Consider the following 15,742-nt stretch of genomic DNA (forward strand, 5'->3'; position numbering starts at 1 on the left):
CGAACAGCAACACTGAACCGAGCTCTCCTTCAGGAGAACCTGAACGAACAAATACAAATCGCAGTTTAAATAAACAGGAAAAAAAAGCGAGCGAAAAGCGAAAGAGCTCAATTCAGCACCGCGGTGTTCTGGTGTTCAGGGAGCAAGCAGAGACGCGTCTCAAAGTCTTCTTGCTTATGTACCGACAACAAATACATACAAAATATGTCGAAATACCCGTCTTGGAAAGTGTGTTCGAAAAAAGTCTGTGGTTAGTGTCTTAAGTGAAAGTAAAGAGTTGCAAAAAAATCGGATGTGTATCATTATAATGGATGCGTTTGTCTCTTAAGGTGACCGCGCCTAATTTACTAGCTCTGCTGTCAGAGTCTTTAATGTATGAAAATGAAAGTAAATCACTCACTGCTCTTGACTGAATTACTAGGTTTAACAAGAATCTATCCAAAGTCAATCCAAAAATCAGATAGAATTGATTATATTGTTTTACTAATGGGTGCAGGGCACTAGTTCATTTATGTAAGTGAGTATGGCAAAATACAGTGATCTGTGAAATATAATACCCAAAAAATTCTTCATACTGTAGACTACCAATGAAATTGATTAAAAAAAAAAAAATTAGGGACCTGACCATGTTTTTGCTTAAGTGTTTCTTTCTTAATTGCTAATGCAACCTTTTTCACACCACAGACTGAACCAAATTAATCATTGCTTGCTTGGTAACTGTTCAACAAAGTATTGATAGTTGTGTAAATATTGTCATACTGACAGTTGCCTGAAGTTTTGGTTGATTCAATTACATATCTTTTTATCAAAGTTATGCGACATTATCAAGAGGAATTTGTTCTGACACAGTTAAACTCTGAGTTATTGTCATATTGTATTACCAATTTCTCTAAACTATAGCAAATAAACTGTGATAATGTGAGAAATGTTTAAAGGTGTGTCTGAATACATTTTGGTTTGATTGTGTATTTTATTTTACAGTGAAGACTATGCAGTGCTATTTTAAATTAACAAAAACAAACTTAAATGTAAACATTGTGTAAATAGCACAAATAAATAAATAGAATGAACATACAGTACAAATTAAACCATTTTAAACAGGGCCCACTGTACACCCTGCACCAGGGCCCCTCTAACCCCAGCTACAAGACGGAGCAATGCACTGTGTGTACTGTAAGAAATAGAACAAGGCATGTGGTTTAAAAGATGGCAAGTAAAACAAAGCACATCTGTATGCAATACAGTTTCATTATTGTTTCATTATTATCCAGTAATTATTATAAATAATTTGTGCGACCAAATCATGTTTTGCGCCAGTAACTGAAAAAGCTCAGCAGCAGGCAGCCAGGGCGAGGCATCTTCTTCTTCTTGCTTTATGATTGTTCAGGGGTCTCTCAGTTCCCCATATTCCCAGCATGGAATAAGTAGCTTTGTTCGGCAACATTGTTCGGCAAACTTTCTTGTGGCCTATTGAAATGTTTTTATTTTTCAAACCTGCTTGACTTATCTTTTACCCATTCCACATTTGAAAAATAAATGAACACAAGTTCAAGGATTTTGTTTTTCTTTGCTGGTAGGGACGTGAAATAGGCATTCATTTTTTATATAAATGGACTTAAAAAGGTCTTAAAAAGACTTGAATTTAACTTACATGAGCCATGAACTGCTAAGTTTACAGTTTATTTGATTAATTATGAAAAATATGAATGGTGTGCATTATAGTTGACACCTAGATGAACACTTTACAGTATGTTTTATGAATATGAGTCATTCTGTTCAAATGCTATTGAGCTTCAAATTATGGCATATTTTAAATTTGAGCCCATTCGGTAATGAAAAACAGCAATATTTTACATTTGATTTACAGTTTATTTGAATAATTATGAAAAATATGAATGGTGTGCATTATAGCTGACACCTAGATGAACACTTTACAGTATGTTTTATGAATGTGAGTCATTCTGTTCAAATGCTATTGAGCTTTAAATTTTGTATTTAAGTGCATTCGGTAATGAAAATTAGCAATATTCTACATATGATTTACAGTTTATTTGAATAATTATGAAAAATATGTATGGTGTGCATTATATTTGAAACCTAGATGAACACTTTACAGTATGTTTTATGAATGTGAGTCATTCTGTTCAAATGTTATTGAGCTTCAAATGATGGCCTATTCTAAATTTGAGCCCATTCGGTAATGAAAAGTAGCAATATTTTACATATGATTTACAGTTTAATTGATTAATTGTGAAACATATGAATGGTGTGCATTATATCTGACACCTAGATGAACACTTTACAGTATGTTTTATGAAAGTGAGTCATTCTGTTCAAATGCTATTGAGCTTCAAATTATAGCATATTTTAAATTTGAGCCCATTCAGTAATGAAAATTAGCAATATTCTACATATAATTTACAGTTTATTTGAATAATTATGAAAAATATAAAAGGTGTGCATTATAGTTGACACCTGGATGAACAGTTAACAGTTGTTTTCATGACTGTTAGTCATTCTCCTTGCATGCTATTGACGTTAGAGAAGTGTATAGTAGTGTTCACTGCAACTAAAGACACATACCCTAAAAATACTAACTGACAGAGTGAGAGAAGTCTTGTAAAGACCTCCAGATGCAAAACCGAGGTTGCTGAGCTGAAAACTGAAAAATATAAGGTAGCATTTACAATAAAATACAAGAATCTGGAAAACAAACTTTAAGATCTCTGGTTTACCGTGGAATCATGCATAGATTTGCTACCAAACTTGGAGGCTTGCAAATATTATTGTTGACTGGCAAGTGTTTACTAACTTACTGCAAAATAATGTTGCTGATATCTACATTTAGATTTTAGTTAAACCCTATGGTACCAGTCCCATGCATGACATATCTCAATTTTATTAAAGTAAAATAACAACTGGTAAATATAAGGTAGCATGCACAATAAATAACTATAGTAAAAAAAATTGTCATAGAAGGTTTTTTTTTTTTTTTTTTTTTTTTTTATAGAAGGTTTTTTTTTTTTTTTTTTTTTTTTTTTTTTTTTTTTTTTGTTTTTCCCCATTAGCTGTTCATGTTAGCTCAGCTGTGCTGTCAGACATACAGGCTACAATTACATACACACATATATGTGTGTGTGTGTGTGTGTGTGTGTACATATACCATATAATTATGGAAAGCTTACAGTGGCTGTCTGATATACTTTAAAATAAACATTTATTATTTTAAGCCCATACATGATGATGTCCGGCACACTTATTTATTTAAACCTGTATCCAAGTCATGAATGAAGAGCTAATGTTAATTTATCCAAGTCATGAATGAAGAGCTAATGTTAATTGATCCTACCCATCAGATTTTCCTACCACGGTTTACTGCGCATGCGCACACCAATATTGCGTCTTTTTTCTCATGCTAAACAACAATATTTAATGCATCTGCATTACTGTAAAGGGGTAGGCGTAGACTTTAATAAAAACAATCTAATAGGTAGAAAAAATATTTATTGTTGGTTTCATGTAGCTGTATCCTCTAGCTACAACCATGAAAATAACACATAATTACTGTATTTGCATTACTGTAAGGGTAGGTTTAGGGTTGTGGTAGGTGTAGACGTTAATAAACCATAACTTTAGACGTAGCATTTTTCGTTGTCGAATTGTACTACCCACTGTTTTAATGGGAGGTAGCAAAATCTGACAGGGTAGGACAAATCGACAGAACACCGGCCGCCTGGAATGTGGAGGGACAGCTGTCGTCCGTGAGGGAGTTGCCGCCATTCGCCTGAGGCCGGAGCCTGCTGCCATCCGCTATGATGGGGAGGAGCAGAGAACGGGGGACTTCCTGCCGGCTGCCCGAATCTGGAGGAGCCGTCACTGTCCACCGGGCGGCAGAGGAGTGTCGTGCCCGTCCACTGAGGGCTATCCAGTGCCGCCGCCAGGCACCGTGGAAGAGTTCGCCCAGCTGGTGGAGGGCCGAGCGGCAGCGTGTTCTGGGAAACCGGAACAATTATTTTTTTTTTCTCCAAATCTCCTCTCTCGTCTGTCTCTCCTCATCCTTCCATCTCCTTTTTCTCTCGCCTCCTCTGTCTGTCCATACCCCCAGGTACCCGCGGCCCACAGTGATCAGTTCCCCCCAGCCTGCGAGGGGCGATGGGGGTTTGTTACGAGTGGGGCAGGGCCGAGAGCTGTGGGAACGGTCGAGGCCAGTGGAGTAATTGGAAATGAGCGACACCTGCGCCACTCACTGGTCTCGAGTCCCACGGAGGAGATCCGGAAGGATAAAAGAGGAGTTACGACAGAGAAGGACGAGAGAGGACCAGGCCTGGGCTTTATTTTGTGTTTTTTGGTTTTGTTTGTGGGCGGCAGTCGTCCGCGAGGGGCTGTCGTGCTGTTTTTGTGTTTATTTGGTTATTAAAGTTTGATTTGAATGTTCGCCGGTTCCCGCCTCCTTCTTCCCGTACTACAAATGTTTTTATATTGTTGTTACAACATTATTTTTCTGCCACTGTTCTTTATCTTCAGTCATGACAGGAAATTTCTTGATCAGCTGATTTTTTTTTCTATAGATGAAACAGGCTATAATCATTATTAATATTAATACATCTACTATGATGTAAACCCAGAGGAAAGACGATGATGTCACCACATCTGTTTCTGGTTTTTGGGTTTCTTGATCAGCTGATTTAGTTCCACTTTCTGTTGTTGGCTCTGTAAAGAAAGAAAGAGAGAAAGAAAGAAAGAAGAAAGAAAGAAAAAGAAAGAAAGATAGCTGCAATGTGACAAATGCAACAGATCTGTCTGTAATGTTTAATGTTTACAGCAGCATTCAGACTGAACAGAACATTACTTGTGAACTTTTTCTTTTTTAATATATTAATTACCCATTACTACACACCTTTGATGATCAGCTCCACAGTATTATGTTCAGATGAGTGTGCGATGAGACAGGTGTATTTTCCTGCATCAGCGTGATTGAGAGCAGTGAGTCTGATGTTGAAGTTTCCTCTCTTATACTCTTCAGGGAAAGTTCTGTTCTTGTACCGTGGCTCCTGTTGCTCTACTGAATTATTACCCTTGATTATATCAAACACAATCTTGCTGTCATTGTGTCTCCAGTGCACATCAATGTCTTGAGGTTTATGATCATGTTCAGCTGAAGAACACGGCAGGAGAACAGAACCACCGATGAAACCCTCTACTGTGACCTGCATACACACTTGCCAGATTATTTGGCAATTCAAGGCAAAAAACATACTTTAGTTAAATTTTAAATACAAAATATATTCTAAAACAGGTATTAACTTGTTTAAATCCTTTTCAATGGTTGAAAAAAAAAAAAAAAAAAAACATACTTAAACATGTTTGAAACTTTTTCAAAAGTATAAACAATATGAAACTAGAAGAAATCTAGAAATATTACAATCCAGTGAATATTTTACATGAATATTAAATATGTCATTCAGATGCTCACCTTTGTTTATCAGCACTGCAGATGAAGTAGAATCTGTAGAATAATTTCCACCATATATTAATTTCCTGCTGCTAAACCAACAGATCACCACACTAGCAATAACCTCATCTGAGATGATTACATGATCACCACGAGGTACATGCTGGTTCAACTTAACCCATATTGCTTAAATGTGCTCAAATACTCTTGTGAGAGCCAGATGGTGTAGTTTTTAGAGGAAGCTTGAGTTTACCAGCTGAACAAACTAAAAGCATGATGGGAAATTCTGACGATACACCTTAACTCATATCACTTAGAGTAAGAGCGAGGTTTGGTTTCATAAAACATGTCTTTTCCTACTTGAATTAAATTGAAATGAAATTTCCTACTGATGTGTACATCCAAGACGAGGTGTTTGGCATCATAATGTTCTTAAGTTCTTTAATTCTCATACAACACTCATTAGGGAATTTTTAGACACTAATACTGATTATTTAGAATGAATCTGTGATACTCATACCAATAGTTTGGTGGTTCTGTGTTTAAATACCTTGTTTCAAATGAATGATAATTACACAATTATTAAATATGCAAATAGTGTTTATTCTCCCCATATCAGCAGAGTCTCACTTCTAAAAAAAAAAAAAAAACACACATCTCATGGCAATTCGTACATATTTTACAAGGTGGCTAATTTCGTACGACACAACTCGTACAAATTCATACGATTTTTGCCAAATCTTATGTATTTTCAAGTTGCACATTCGTATGAATTTGTACAAATGCCCTACACCTAACCCCACCCCTAAACCTAACCGACACTGGGGTTTGGACAAATCGAATTAAACCACACTACATACTCCTTACAAAATCGTACCAACTACCCACACGCACACAGACACAACATATTTTTGCGACATTGCCGCCTGAAAAAACACATTACTCACATTATCATTCTTAACTTAATGTTATTTCTCAGTTTTCAAATATTTCTCATTGTTTTAACCATGGTTTAACTATAGTAACCAATAACCATTTTTTTCGTATTTTATATACATACTTTCTTGTTATCTTTTTATTGTACGGCACGTATTTGTGAAAATGATTAGGCAGCCGAAGCACACACCACAGAATAACGCTGCGCATTTCAAGGCACTTCAGTGTGGACCAATGTTACCTGTTTTGTCAATGGTAAAAATCTTTTTAATATATCAATAAGAAAGTACGAAAGGCTTTTACTCAAGTCTTTTATTACTTAATTAAAATTAAGCAAAACAAAACGACAAGTGTTTACTTTCGCAAGCCGTCCCGTTCTCGTAAAGGCCTGTAGGCTAAGTGGTCTCTTGCTCAATTAGGTAAAAAATGTCTGGAAACGACACCTTTGGCCATTCCTTTGGGTCGTTTGTCCAGTCACAGATACCGTACGGACAGTCCGATCCAATACGGGCTCAGTTTTATAAGTATGTTGCTCTGTCGAGCAGCAGAAATAATGAGTCAACGCTTCTCCAATGAGGGGGAAAGGACTGTTTTCCCCCCCCACCACGCCGACTCCACCCACACAGCTATGACGCGACACCGATCAAATCTTTGGAAAACAGCGAAATAAAGTTTAGGGTTTTAGTGTTTAGTCTTACTCAAAAAATATGTTTTGTAATATCATATCATTTTATAACAATATTTATGGGCTGTGTATGCCTAAACTTTTCTCCAAGACATTTCCTTTCACTCGCCATGCGGAACAGACGAGGACCTTTTTTTATTATACGGGAAAATCCGAAAGTAAGTTAAGCGTTTTTATCTCATTTAAAATATATATTTTATTACATCATATTGATTTTTAAGTGATATTTATGTGCTGTATACTCCTTAACAAGCGGAGCAGACAGGGAAGTTGGTTCTAACGGGGAAAGCACAGAACGTGAACCGTTTCTCACATATTTGAATTGCTATGCATTGCAGATGCATTGATTTAAACAGGGAAACGGTAAGCATTTTAACTTACAGTACCTCATTTAAAATATGTAGATACATCATATTATTTATAGTGATATTTATCTGCTGTGCACTCCTAAACTTTTTCTCTGATATATTTTATTTTCATTCGCAATGCTCCGGAGTAGATGGGGAAGTTGGTTTAAACAAAGAAAACACACCAAAAAGTAAGTGTTTTATTTGATTTAGAATATATTTAATAAAATAATATTACTTTATGACGATATGCTCTGTGCGCCAAAACGACCCGAAACTTTTCTCACAGATGACATTTGAATTTGAAGGGAAACGCCAGAACGTAATTTATAATAATACAGTATGTAGGCTATTTTGCAACTTTACGTCATATTGTCAAATCAAACCATTGTAAACTGCCCAAATCTAAATGGTAATATATGTAAATTATTCTTGTCTCATGAACAATTTTTGTGATTTAATTAAGCATGAATTGAGTTTTCATGATGTTGTGTCCTTATAATGGATTTGAGTGCAGTTTTCTTTGAAAATAACACCTTTCAGTAAACTCAACCTCTCTATACTGAGTGAGTTACATTCTTCATCATTCAAAGTGATGTTGTGCCCTCACAAGTCTTGGAGTATTGCACATGAGTTGCAATTAACCACTTTAGACACTTTATTATCTTATTATCTTTAAACATTACATTGTGTGTTTTGTATTCAGCAAAAGTGAGTTGTATGGGTTTGGAATTACAATTTTAAGTAAACTATTCCTTTAATATGGTTACAGATGGTTCATGCTGGCTTAACAGAAAAATCAAAAGGAGATGATGTGCTTGAAGAAAATGAAGCCACTAATACATGAGTAAGCCCACAATTGCATATAAAGATAATTGATTGTCATGTTTTATTTTTTTTAAAACAATAATAATAAAGTCTGATCTCTTTCTAAAAAATATATAAACTAAGTTTTTGATTACGTTTGGACTGTCATTTACAGGTTTACAGGTCACAGGTCATTTACAGGTCACCATTTACAGGTGCATCTCAATAAATTAGAATGTTGTGGAAAAGTTCATTTATTTCAGTAATTCAACTCAAATTGTGAAACTCGTGGATTAAATAAATTCAATGCACACAGACTGAAGTAGTTTAAGTCTTGGTTATTTTAATTGTGATGATTTTGGCTCACATTTAACAAAAACCCACCAATTCACCAAATCTCAACAAATTAGAATACTTCATAAGATCAATAAAAAAAATTTTTAGTGAATTGTTGGCCTTCTGGAAAGTATGTTCATTTACTGTACACGTACTCAATACTTGGTAGGGGCTCCTTTTGCTTTAATTACTGCCTCAAATTTAAACTTAAAACATCTCAAGATAAATGAAATAAAAATAGAGAAAATCTAAATGAATTGTTTTAAGGGCTTCAAACTGAAACATTTCATGGCTCAATGTCTTATGGACTATCCTCCATTGCAGTCACATGCCCCACGGATGGCCGACTCCTGTAATTTGGCCTTGATCTTTGGCCTTGGCTAAACCAGCTGGCCACACTCTCTCTAGCAGCAAAATCTTCCAGACTTGGCCCCTCTACACTGATTCTTATCAGATCTTCCACTGTGTCTAAATGAAGGGATGCTCTACTGTCTGATCTGATCACCTAAACAGTCCCTAAACAGCTTATAATACTGTTTCAGATATTAAAAATATGACCAAGCAGCCAGAGGCAGACTGACAGCCTATGTTTGATCAATTTAGCCTTCTCAAATCATCACAACCTGCCTAAAATAAAATCTATAGATAGAAAACAGTTCAAGCATATAACAATGTTTAAACGTTAGACCCAGATAAATGTGCACTATATCCAATAGTTTGTGCGGAGACGCTTCAGGAGTCATGGAGGCGCTAGCGTGATTACTTGCATTTTTTTCAATGGATACACCTTCATTTTTGCTCATAAAGGTAATAATACATCATTCGTAACTGCAAAGGGTCTACTTTTATTTGTTTCCACTCACAATATAAACAAAACGTGCTTTCATAAAATAAAGAAAAACAAACATGATGCGCTTTCTGCCATCTTGGTCTTTAACAGGAGTTTAAAAATTAACCGAAACTCAGTGAAAACATGCCTCACAGGCATGTTAAATATATCTAAAGAAAGCTTTAAATGTCTACTTGACGAAATAAAACAAATAAAAAACTCTTTAATTATAATCATAATTCGTAAAGACGCATTTCTCTCTAAAGGCGCGTCTAATGAGCAGATGCCGAGTCAGGATCAGCAACTTCATCCTTGCGACACAGACTCAGAAAAACAGTAGTTTTATTAGTAAATAATTCAAATATCTCCTTATTATTTCCCCCTGTCACATTTATGGTAATTACTTTTGCCGGTGTCCTTTGCGGCAACCTTAAGCCTATTGTGTGCATTTGAACGCATTTGAATGCTGCGCTGCTGGCGGGACAATAAACACCGCCGAGTCGCTTTTGAAAGTCGCGGTAGCACGGTCTTGTGTTGTTAGTAAATCACGGGGTAATTTTAAAAGCTTGGAAGAGCCAGGACATTGTTAATATAATTCTGAGTGGATTCGTCTGAAAGCAGAAAGTCATATATACACTTAGGATGCCTTGAGGGTGAGTAAATCACGGGGTAATTTTAATTTTTGGGTGAGCTAACTCTTTAAGTCATCATTTACGCACCCTTGTGTTCTAATGCAGTATCTCCTTTTTTGTTTTTTTTTTCCTTTTTCGGACATGCTTGTCCTTATAATGTAAGTATATGCCAATCAATATCAAGCTTTAATAAAGACGCAAAAGTATCAGAGTGGTCCCATGTATTTCTTCTGTGTAGATTAATTAAAATATAACTTTGGTGTTCCTCAGAAGACAGAAGGTCATAAAAGTTTGGAACCACATTAGGATAAATACATGACAGAATTTTTAGGTTTGGGTGAACTATTTATTTATTTATTATTATTATACTTTAAGTTCTAGGGTACATGTGCACAATGTGCAGGTTTGTTACATACTTTGAGTTTTAGGGTACATGTGCACAATGTGCAGGTTAGTTACATATTTTCAATTTTATAGGGGGCAGTTTTTGTGATGCTGCAAATAGGAGTGGATATCTTGCTTGGCTGAAAAACTGCAGAGACTGCAGAGTTGTGCTGAAAAAAATAAGTCTAGAGAAGAGAAAGGAGGTCCAAACACCAGCGCAGACTTTGATTAGTTAGCATTAACATGCATTCAGCGTTTATGGTAATGAATGGAATGCTGTTGTTTAACCTGATAAATGTCAGCATTATAAACCTTATGACATTAAGAGTACATATGGACAAAAGCATGTTTTTTGTGTCTTTGCACAGATTTGCTTTGACATTGATGTTTAATTCTTGTAAGAACATGTTCTTTACAATTTCTTTTAATTTCATTTTTTTTTTTTTTTTTTTTGATTTGTATTGAAACATTGAAAGTGAAGACATTTTGGTCAAGGGACAATTTACGTTTCTATAAAATAAATAAATGTAAACATATATTGGTTTGTGGTTTTTTTTTTGTTATGTTTTCACCTGAGCACTGATGCAGTGTTGACCAGTTAACATTTTTAGTTTTTCACTAACCACGCATAACATTTTTTTTCTCAAAAACACAATCATGTACATACATGCTGCTCACATATTATTATAGCCCAGTTTGTGCTGATTACAGTGAGATTAGACTTCAGCCATTTAGATATTTATAAGAAACTGAAAAAAGCACAAATGTCGGCTCCGGCGATCCGATAATAAAATGCGATGCTAAAATCTTAAACCTCAAAATTTGGACAATTAACACTGACTTTGAACACCAACTTTGGTGTTCTCATAATCCATTCTGGTGTTAAAATTTTACACTTTAAGAGTTGGTTAATTAACACTGTCAGAGTGTTAATAATGTTAACTCTTTTGAAAGTGTTAATTTAACACTTTACCAGTGATTCCCATATGCCCCCCCCCCCCCCCCCCCAAATATTATGGAAGAAAAAAAAAAAACATCAACTATATCCTCCTGAGACCCAGCTATGGAGTTTTTGCCTCTTTAGTGGACATTATATTTTAGTGAATTTCTCTGAGACTGTGCATGCCACATTTTTTCAGCCTGGATGTCCTGTACAGAGCACATTTAGGGCTTTCCAGAAATACCAAATGATTGGATGTTTCACCATGAACACTCCCTCTCCTTGGTTTTTACCTGTACCTGAATGTACATCCTAGAAATATGATAATATTTTGTAATTATAAGTTGATTAACTTTCAAATTGTTTGTCATAAATCAACATATCAGGAAAATGTTTATGGGGCTTCGAATCAAAATATGATTTCCTGTTGTGAAACAGGACATCATTTTTACACATGTCGCCTGTAGAGGACACCAGGACTAAAAGCATGTTTATTATGCATTTTGGGAGACAAAAGAATTGCATAGGAAAACACATTATATAGCAATATTCTTATGAAATATAAGATATTATTATGAAAATCTGGTCAATGACTACTCCCATTATTACACTTCTTTTTTCAACATGCTGTTCCAACAAGCACTTTAATGTGCAAATTAGATACAGTATATATAGATAACATTGTGCTTAATGGAAAACCCAGTTTATGGACTTTTTGAACACATATTGTATAAAGCAAAATGGTATATCAAATCATTTTGTTATATATTTTTTATAACAAAGTTGAGACCAAACTTAAAGTTTGGTATAAAACAAGATCCTGAAACCTAAAAATTGATTGATTGTTTTTGCCTTTTCAAAAAAAAAAAAAAAATCCCATTGTTTTTGCTTTTTCATGTCTATTCATGTCATTATATTTTTTTTAGAAAAACTGGTATCCTCTACAGAGGACATGGCATAACATATGAATAAAATATCTTTTTTCAAAAATTTTATTTTATTCTCTTAACTTTAAGCTCTAAACAATGTAATGACATCATAAATACAAAATTGACAAAGTTTTTTTTATTTCTGGTTCTCAGGAGTATAGGGGGGCAAAATTTAACTATAATTAAATAAAAGTAAATAAATAAATAAATTGTATTATTTACAAATTACAATTGTAGCTCTAGACAGTTACCTATGGCTATGACTTTATTAATACAGTTGTCTAATTGATTTTATAGTCTCAAGCATTCAGAAATCATACAAAAGAAAATTAAGTAGTTTTATGATAAAAAAAACATGGTTTATTTTTGTAAGGGTTGTGATGTCCACATGTTTCTGTTGGAGAAATTATAGAGGCTGTGTCATCATATAGCAAAAAGCTGGCCAAAAATGAAAGATTAAGTGAATATTTAAATTAAATGTTTGGCCAACAAGGATTTGTAATAACATGTAATGTACATAAGTTGTTTATTTTTTATTAGCCTACATTATGTATTATAACAGCCTTATTAACCAATCATTATTGCCTCATTGTTTTTATATAATGCATTTTAAGTCATTTTAAAGGTTTGTTGGATTGGGTCTGTTTTTATAACCACAAAAAAAATATTATCTTAATACTTCTTTGTAAATTATTATTTGAAGTAACAAAAACAAAAAAATAAGAATAAGTTTTGGTGTTATTCGTGTTAAAACCATTACTAATTTTCGTAAAGGAACATGGAAACTTAGAGAGAATATTAGACGCGTTGGTAATGGTTAAATTATTTCCGACATTAAAACACATTATTTACGTCAACAGCCAAAACAGTTTCACAGGATTATGAATGTGCCTGAAAGCTATGCACGGGCTTCAGTTTCATCTTTTCTTTATTTCTTTCCTTTATTTTCTTCTCTGCGGCGAATTGCTGATGTCTTTTTCACTGGCATAGATGTCCATCCATCAGTTATGATCATTTGCAGTCAGCAGCAAACAGAGGACGGGAGGACAACTGGGATGGTGCCCCCCCCCTGGGAGTTGGTGCCCTACGCAGACTGCGTACTCTGCGTATAGGGAGCCGTGGTACTGAGTGCATCCAATATAATGATACACATCCAGGGCTCTAAACTGCGACTAACACTGTCGCATTTGCCACCAAAAACATTAATTTGCCAGTGAAGTTTTTGCTGAGGTCGCCACTGGCGACTATACCCACCGAAAGCTCCTACTCAAAAAAATTTCTCAGGCTGCTGATTTGCTTCATTCTAGCAGCGGCCAGTCTGTGATAAAAACTAACTCGGGCCGAAGGTTAATACACACAACTACACACCGAGTGTGGACCTGCTGCGCGTACAACAGCTTTCAACCGAGATCGGCCCATAGAGAAAAAAGCCGTCTGTCAGCCAGATGTGTTTTGTTGAGTCGGCGCGGCTCTGGCCCATTATCTTCTGATGCCGAGACAGAGCCGACAGTGCCGCATTTCAGCCAGAATCAGCCCGAGTGTGCTTGAATCTGTTATTAAGAAAAATTGCATGTAATGCCTTTTTTTCATAGTTGTTTTGCTATCACATCTTTTGTTAAGTTCACAGATGATAATGAGACGATGCGCTTCAAAGTTTTCAGTGGAAAAAAAGAGTTTCAAACAGTCCTCATCTCTGCGCACAGCAGTACTGATGCACACCTGCAAAACACAGCTCAGCTGCGCAGCTCGAGAGAGAGAGAATGACAGAGACTTATTTAATAAGATAGGCTATTTTATAAGACAGCCTACAGTACAACTTACTGAAATGTCTTATGTAAAAGCTCATTCAGTGTTTCAAACTAAAGAAAACGTGTAAAGCTTCAAAATATTGCAAAGTAATGTACATTTACCTCAGAATAACCATTCGGTGTCCATAATAAGCTCACCAGTCAGCTAGAAAAATAACTATAAACAGGAGCATTTTGCTATATTTATGCACTATTGCATTTTAATATTTTTCCTTAACCTGTTGTCTACATGATTCAACTACTAAAGACACACTTAATAATAAAGGTGCTTAAAAGGTTCTTCACAGAACCATTTTTGGTTCCACAAAGAACAATTCAGTCAAAGGTTCTTTTTAAAGAACCATCTCTCTCAAGTTTTTATAATCTCAAGAAACCTCTTTTGCCACAAAGAACCTTTTGTGAAACGTAAAGGTTCTTCAGATGTTAAAGTTTCTTTATGAAAAAAAAGGTTCTTATATGGCATCCTGAAGCACCTATATTTTTAAGAGTGTATGACGACATTTACAAGATGCATTGAGGGGGAGTGTAGGAAAGTCTTTTCCTTTAGTTTCAATTTCATATTTTACCACTAGAGGGTGCGTATTGTTTCATTTTACTGATACCTATACACCTTCCCTTTAAGACACTGAGCTATATACACCACACGTGCTGGGTCACGGTGAGCAACCGAACTTTAAAGTTGTGTGCGTTCATGCGGAAAAGTAAGGTTATTTTGCATTCTCTAGGGGAAACATGATTGTTAATAATGTTGATGTTATTGTGTTGATGATACACTAATCTTGTAAGCGTATATTCGCACAATATTGGGTTATTTGTTAATCTATGTTGGGAAACTAATGTGCTAGTATCACAGACACATGCTGTAATGTGTTGTTGTTATTTTAACATATAAATCTTGATCTGTTAGCTATTTTGAGTTCATTTTTATATGCTGCGCTATCATGGTTGTAAATTTGTCAGTATATTTAAGACCATTGATGATTGTTTATCTATTTCTGTTCAGAATGGAAGTGTTTAGCATCTGAAGTAAGTTAATAGAAAGACTGTAATATTCTTTATAACTAATTTCCACAATTTTCCTTTATTTCAGACCACACACACACACACTCATACAAACCCCAATACCTTTTGCCTGTATACCTTCAAACTCACCAATGTGGCCTTTATAAACCCAACTCATTAAAGCTTTCTTGGATGTGACTCTCTGAGCCCTTTACTCTCTTACCGGAGTCGCCAGTTTTCAAAGGTCTATCAGAACAATCCAGAGGTAACATAACATTTGGGAGCCCAAACTACACTCAGTCACCAAGTGATGCTTATGATCCATGATATTGCTACAGATAATGAACATTTCTTTGTGACTGTATATTTCAAGTTGGAAAAGACATTTAGTTCCCACTTTAAGTGTACCTCTGTTCCCAGGTCATCGAAAATATAAAAAATGCTTATAAGGTCAAGAAAAGATGAGACATAAACACATGACAGTAAGATTCAAATGTTAAAAATGTAAATTTTCTTATAGGAGCCAATGGCTCTTCACTCAATTTTATTCTGTGGCACCTAAAAAAATTATTTGGCGCCTAAGTTTTTTAAAGGGGCAAGGAGCCAATAGCTCCTTACTCGATGTTTTTTGTTTGGAGCCCTGTACAAAACATCC

At 35.2% G+C, this 15,742-nt stretch overlaps 1 long non-coding RNA gene across 1 annotated transcript; it reads right to left on the reverse strand.

The window, feature by feature from the left end:
- Positions 1–4,563: 4,563 nt before the first annotated feature.
- LOC122144978 lies at positions 4,564–5,215 on the reverse strand. Its single transcript, XR_006160010.1, has 2 exons — positions 4,898–5,215; positions 4,564–4,710 (listed from the first exon to the last, which is right to left on the reverse strand). It is a non-coding gene; the product is annotated as an uncharacterized LOC122144978 (long non-coding RNA).
- Positions 5,216–15,742: the final 10,527 nt, after the last annotated feature.

Source organism: Cyprinus carpio, unplaced genomic scaffold (genome assembly GCF_018340385.1).
Source record: "Cyprinus carpio isolate SPL01 unplaced genomic scaffold, ASM1834038v1 S000006811, whole genome shotgun sequence".
NCBI lineage: Eukaryota > Metazoa > Chordata > Actinopteri > Cypriniformes > Cyprinidae > Cyprinus > Cyprinus carpio.